This window comes from Nerophis ophidion, linkage group LG05, assembly GCF_033978795.1.
Source record: "Nerophis ophidion isolate RoL-2023_Sa linkage group LG05, RoL_Noph_v1.0, whole genome shotgun sequence".
NCBI classification, from domain to species: domain Eukaryota; kingdom Metazoa; phylum Chordata; class Actinopteri; order Syngnathiformes; family Syngnathidae; genus Nerophis; species Nerophis ophidion.
Genome location: NC_084615.1, coordinates 28,920,719 through 28,925,718, shown reverse-complemented (window position 1 = coordinate 28,925,718; position 5,000 = coordinate 28,920,719). Strand labels below are relative to the sequence as shown.

The following is a 5,000-nucleotide window of genomic DNA, read 5'->3' as shown; positions in this document are numbered from 1 at the left end:
CATTATGATTTGTACATTTTCAGAATGTGCTTGTTCTATTTTTAAACAAAGAAAACAATCTGAAGTTGTCTTTATTTTTAAGTTATTGTGCCGTGATTTTATTAGTCCGGCCAGTTCAGTAGATTTTCCTCCATGTGGCCCCAGATCTAAAATGAGTTTGACACCCCTGTTGTAAACTGTGAGGTGTGTCTTTTAAAATCATGGTTGTTTATACAAATGATGACAGATGTCAACAACAGATGTATTGTTTATGTGTTTTGATGTAAATGATAGGCGTCGATGTAATGTATAAGTATGTGTCAATGAAAGGGCATTTTATGACTTTTCTAAATTTGATTACATGCAATTGTGTAATTTCATTGCATGTTTTTATACCACTTTAATTTAGGTAACCAGGGAATGCAGATGGAAATGAGCTATTTAGCTATAATCTGGTGCAGGACATATCTGTCTTTGATCTTAATGTCTCTGTGCATTGTCCCTTCAAATAAAGACTAAGCTAAACTAATTGCATCTTAAAAACATTTCTCAAAATATCTATTTCTTTTTGCCGTGGGCCGATAACAAAGAAGCCGCAAACCCCAAATGCCCCAGGTGCCGGACTTTGTAGACCCTCGACTGAAAAGGACAATTTCAAACAGGAGTGTCCACATGTATATTTCTAAAAAACATTGGACTTTTTTTGGAATGGGCGAAAAAAAACTTCGGTCACCTAACCTGCTCAGTGGCCTTGTGGTTAGAGTGTCCGCCCTGAGATTGGAAGGTTGTGAGTTCAAACCCCGGCCGAGTCATACCAAAGGCTATAAAAATGGGACCCATTACCTCCCTGCTTGGCACTCATCATCAAGGGTTGGAATTGGGGGTTAAATCACCAAAACGATTCCCGAGCGTGGCCACCGCTGCTGCTCACTGCTCCTCTCACCTCCCAGGGGGTGAACTTGGGGAGGGGTCAAATGCAGAGGATAATTTCACCAACTTTAACTTATTTTAAAGGGACAATTTGAAGCTACTGATTGTCTTACACAGTGTTTTTTGAACAAAGGTTAATTTTTGAAACATTGTATTACAAAAAAAAAATGTCGAAAGTGTGATTTCTTCGGACCAGCCAGGACACCCCTCGTGTTATGTTTGCACTAGCATCTGGTATTCCTTACTGGTGCCTTAAACATCTGTATCTAAACTGTAAAACTGAATAGTGCATCTTCAGGCGACATGCAAATAACAGCACAGGGGATCACGCTTGACAAGCTGTAGCGAGCGCCATCACGGCTCCATCTTTCTGCAAGAAATTCATCAGCCGTGATGGAAAGCCGGGCTTGATAGATGACGTTACCGACACCAGCAGTAATATACTAGGCTCGCTTACTTCTGCCTGAGAAAAACGCTAACTAATGACAACCCCGACCCCCCCCCACCCCCCCCCCCCCACACCCCCACCCCCACCCCATACGTCTCGCAAACAATTGGTCGGCCGCGAACAGCAAATGAAGGAATTAAACTTCAGAGGATTTGAATGGCTGTGGAGAGTGTTAGCCTCACATAGAGGGGAGCGTGGGTAATACGTGACCTAATCAATAGTTTCTTGGACAATGCGGTAGTTTGGGAGGAGATGTAATCAGATAACAGGATCTTAGCAATCTTTTAAACCGCAGACGATCTTTTTTAATAAATCACATTCAAAGAAAAAATTGAGCAGAGGTTTGAGACTTGTGTTTTGACTACAAAAATTACTAAAAAGTCTGAATCATATATGAATTAATGCAGAATTGTAAAAAAGAAATGTTGATAATTTTATGATCACACATGGACTGAAAATTCCCGTAACATTTCATCATGATTTTCAAACTATTGTAAAAAAAAAAAAAAACCTAATAATGCTACATTATTCGAGTAAGAGTTCAATAGTTTTTTTATAGATAGTACAACTTTATTACAACACATCTTCTTCAACACTTACTGTACATCTTAATTCTTCCAACCATTTTAATTTTCCTGAGGGAACTCTCCTGAAGGAATCAATAAAGTACTATTTATCTATCTATTACTTCTTATTATATATATATATATATATATATATATATATATATATATATATATATATATATATGTATATATATATATATATATATATATATATATATATATATATATATATATATACATATATATACATATACATACACACACTAATATATGCACACAAACACACATATATACATACACACACACATATTTATATATATATATATATATATATATATATATATATATATATATATATATGTGTGTGTGTGTGTGCAAAATAGTGACCATCAGTGTCGTGTCGCCACTTCACTCCTGCTAAGATGTGCCACAGCTTGTCTGTGTCACAGTCAGTCTGTCTGTTTTTCTCTGTGTGTCTTTGGGAGAGTGGGCGTGTTTTGGGCGTAGGCTTGGCTCCAGCTCTCAGCCTGACACAGCTGATCCCAGCACCCTAATCACTCACCTGCCTGCCATCAACTCATCACCTGCAGCCTACAAATGTTTGGACTCCACTCGGCGCGATAGCCAGATCGTTTCACCTTGCTACATGTGGTAACGCTTCTCGCCAGTTTGTCATAGAATTCTAGCAATTTTGATAATCTTGCAAACCTGCTATTTTTTGTGTTTTTTTTGCTCCTCATCTTACCCGTGTTTTTTCCTCTGCCTTCAGTTCCCTACTTGCCGTGTGTGCCTGCCTCAGCCTGCTAGTCTCGGCCTGCTAGCCTCGGCCTGCTAGCCACGGCCTGCTAGCCACAGCCTGCTAGCCTCAGCCTGCTAGCCTCAGTGTGCTCTCCTGGACTGCAAAGCCTAGGACTACAAGCTGCCTCGTTTTCCCTCAGGTTTTATTAATAATAACCCTTGAACACGATTTCAGCTTGTCTTTACTGCATTTGGGTCCACCCATTTTACCCCCCCCCGTGACAGAACGATCTGGCCATTACAATGGACCCAGCAGATTTTGACCGTGTGATGGAGGCCCTTGCCAATCAAGGACAGCGTTTGGGAAACCATGACCAACTATTACAAAAACTTATTGACCAGATGTCACGCGTTTCCACCCAGCTCACAACTCTCATCAATCAACAAGCTCAACCACAACCCGAACCACCTGCACCACCTGCACCCCATGCTGTTCCTGCTGCAGAGCCACACATTCCCCCGCCTGATAAATATTCTGGCAATCCTAGCACCTGTCGTGAATTTTTAACTCAGATCCAGCTTGCTTTTGAAGCTCAGCCCTCTCGTTTTGGCCGTGAGGCAGCCAAAATTGCTTATATAGCCAACCTGCTACAGGGGCCCCCTTTGAGTTATTTTAATGCCCTTCGTGAGCAAGGATCCCCTGCAGTCCAGTCCTTTGCTGCACTATCTGCAGAACTGAAGCGGGTCTACGACCACCCCATACGAGGGCAGCAAGCAGGTCAGCAGTTGTTGCGACTTCGTCAAGGGAAACGCTCAGTAAGAGAATTTGCCTGTGAATTCCGGTCCCTAGCTGTGGAGTCCGGCTGGAATGACCAGGCCCTTCTCACTGCTTTCCAGAATGGGCTTAGTCGGGTCATTGGAAGGGAGATTGCTCTGAGGAATGAGCAGTTGTCCTTAGACGAAGCTATTACAGCAGCTATCAACATCTCAGACCAGATGGCCCAGTGGCAAGCTGACCCCGTTTCTTGCAGGTCATTGGAACCCTCCAGCTTTAGACCCGGGTCGGCCGAGCCCAATTTGCCAATGTGCAAAGCCTTAACCTCCAGTTCCCCTGTTGAGGAGCCCATGCAGGTGGGTCGGGCTCACCTTACACCTGAAGAGCGCCTCCGCAGAAGGAGGGCAGGGGTGTGTCTCTATTGTGGTCAACCTGGCCATTTCCTTGCCACCTGTTCTTTGCGGCCAAAAGAGTAGGCTCACCAGTAACAGTGGGGGTTCTGGTGAGCCAAGCTGTCTCCTCCCCTAAGTCCCTATGCCGTATGCAGTTTTCTGCGAGTCTCCGTTGGCAATCTCAGTCCATGTCTCTCCTTGCTCTGGTGGACTCGGGGGCGGATGAGAACTTTTTGGACGCCGACGTTGCTTCCCAAATGGGCATTACCATCGAACCACTTCCCTCACCCTTACAAGCCAATTCCCTGACTGGTCGACTCCTTGCCCGTGTCACTCACCGATCCGAACCTGTGCACCTCCTTGTCTCTGGTAATCATCTTGAACAAATCCAATTCCACATTATCTCTTCTCCTCATGCTCCTGTAGTCCTTGGTCAGCCCTGGTTAAGACTTCACAATCCTCACATTGACTGGTTTGCAGCCAAAGTGGTGAGCTGGAGCTCCTACTGTCTTTCCACCTGCCTGCGGTCTGCCCGCTCCCCTGCTGAGGACACAGTCTCCCCGGTTGTTGCAGAGCCCCCAGACCTGTCCAAGGTTCCCTCTGTCTACCATGACTTAGAAGAGGCCTTCAGCAAGCAACATGCACTGTCCCTCCCTCCGCACCGCCCTTATGACTGTGCCATTGACCTGCTTTCAGGAGCTCCCCTGCCTTCCAGTCGGTTATACAATCTGTCACGCCCTGAGAGAGAGGCGATGGAAAAATACATCCATGACTCATTGGCTGCAGGCATTATTCGACCCTCATCTTCCCCACTCGGTGCAGGTTTTTTTTTTGTGGGTAAAAAAGATGGCACTCTACGTCCCTGTATAGATTTTCGAGGGTTGAATAATATCACCATTCATAACAAATACCCACTGCCTTTACTGGCATCTGCCTTTGAACCCCTCCAAGGAGCAACTGTGTTTTCCAAGTTAGACCTTCGCAATGCCTACCATTTGATTCGAATCCGAGCTGGTGATGAATGGAAAACAGCCTTTAGGACTCCCCTTGGCCATTTTGAATACTTGGTTATGCCCTTTGGCCTGACTAATGCCCCAGCAGTTTTTCAAGCTCTGGTGAACGATGTCCTCAGAGACTTGATTAACCGCTCCGTTTTTGTGTATCTGGATGAT

The 5,000-nt window shown here is 44.5% G+C and overlaps 1 protein-coding gene across 1 annotated transcript in view; it reads right to left on the bottom strand.

Moving 5' to 3' along the window:
- Nucleotides 1-5,000, bottom strand: part of esrrgb (estrogen-related receptor gamma b) — a 134,802-nt gene that overhangs the window by 109,668 nt on the left and 20,134 nt on the right. The window lies entirely within an intron of this gene.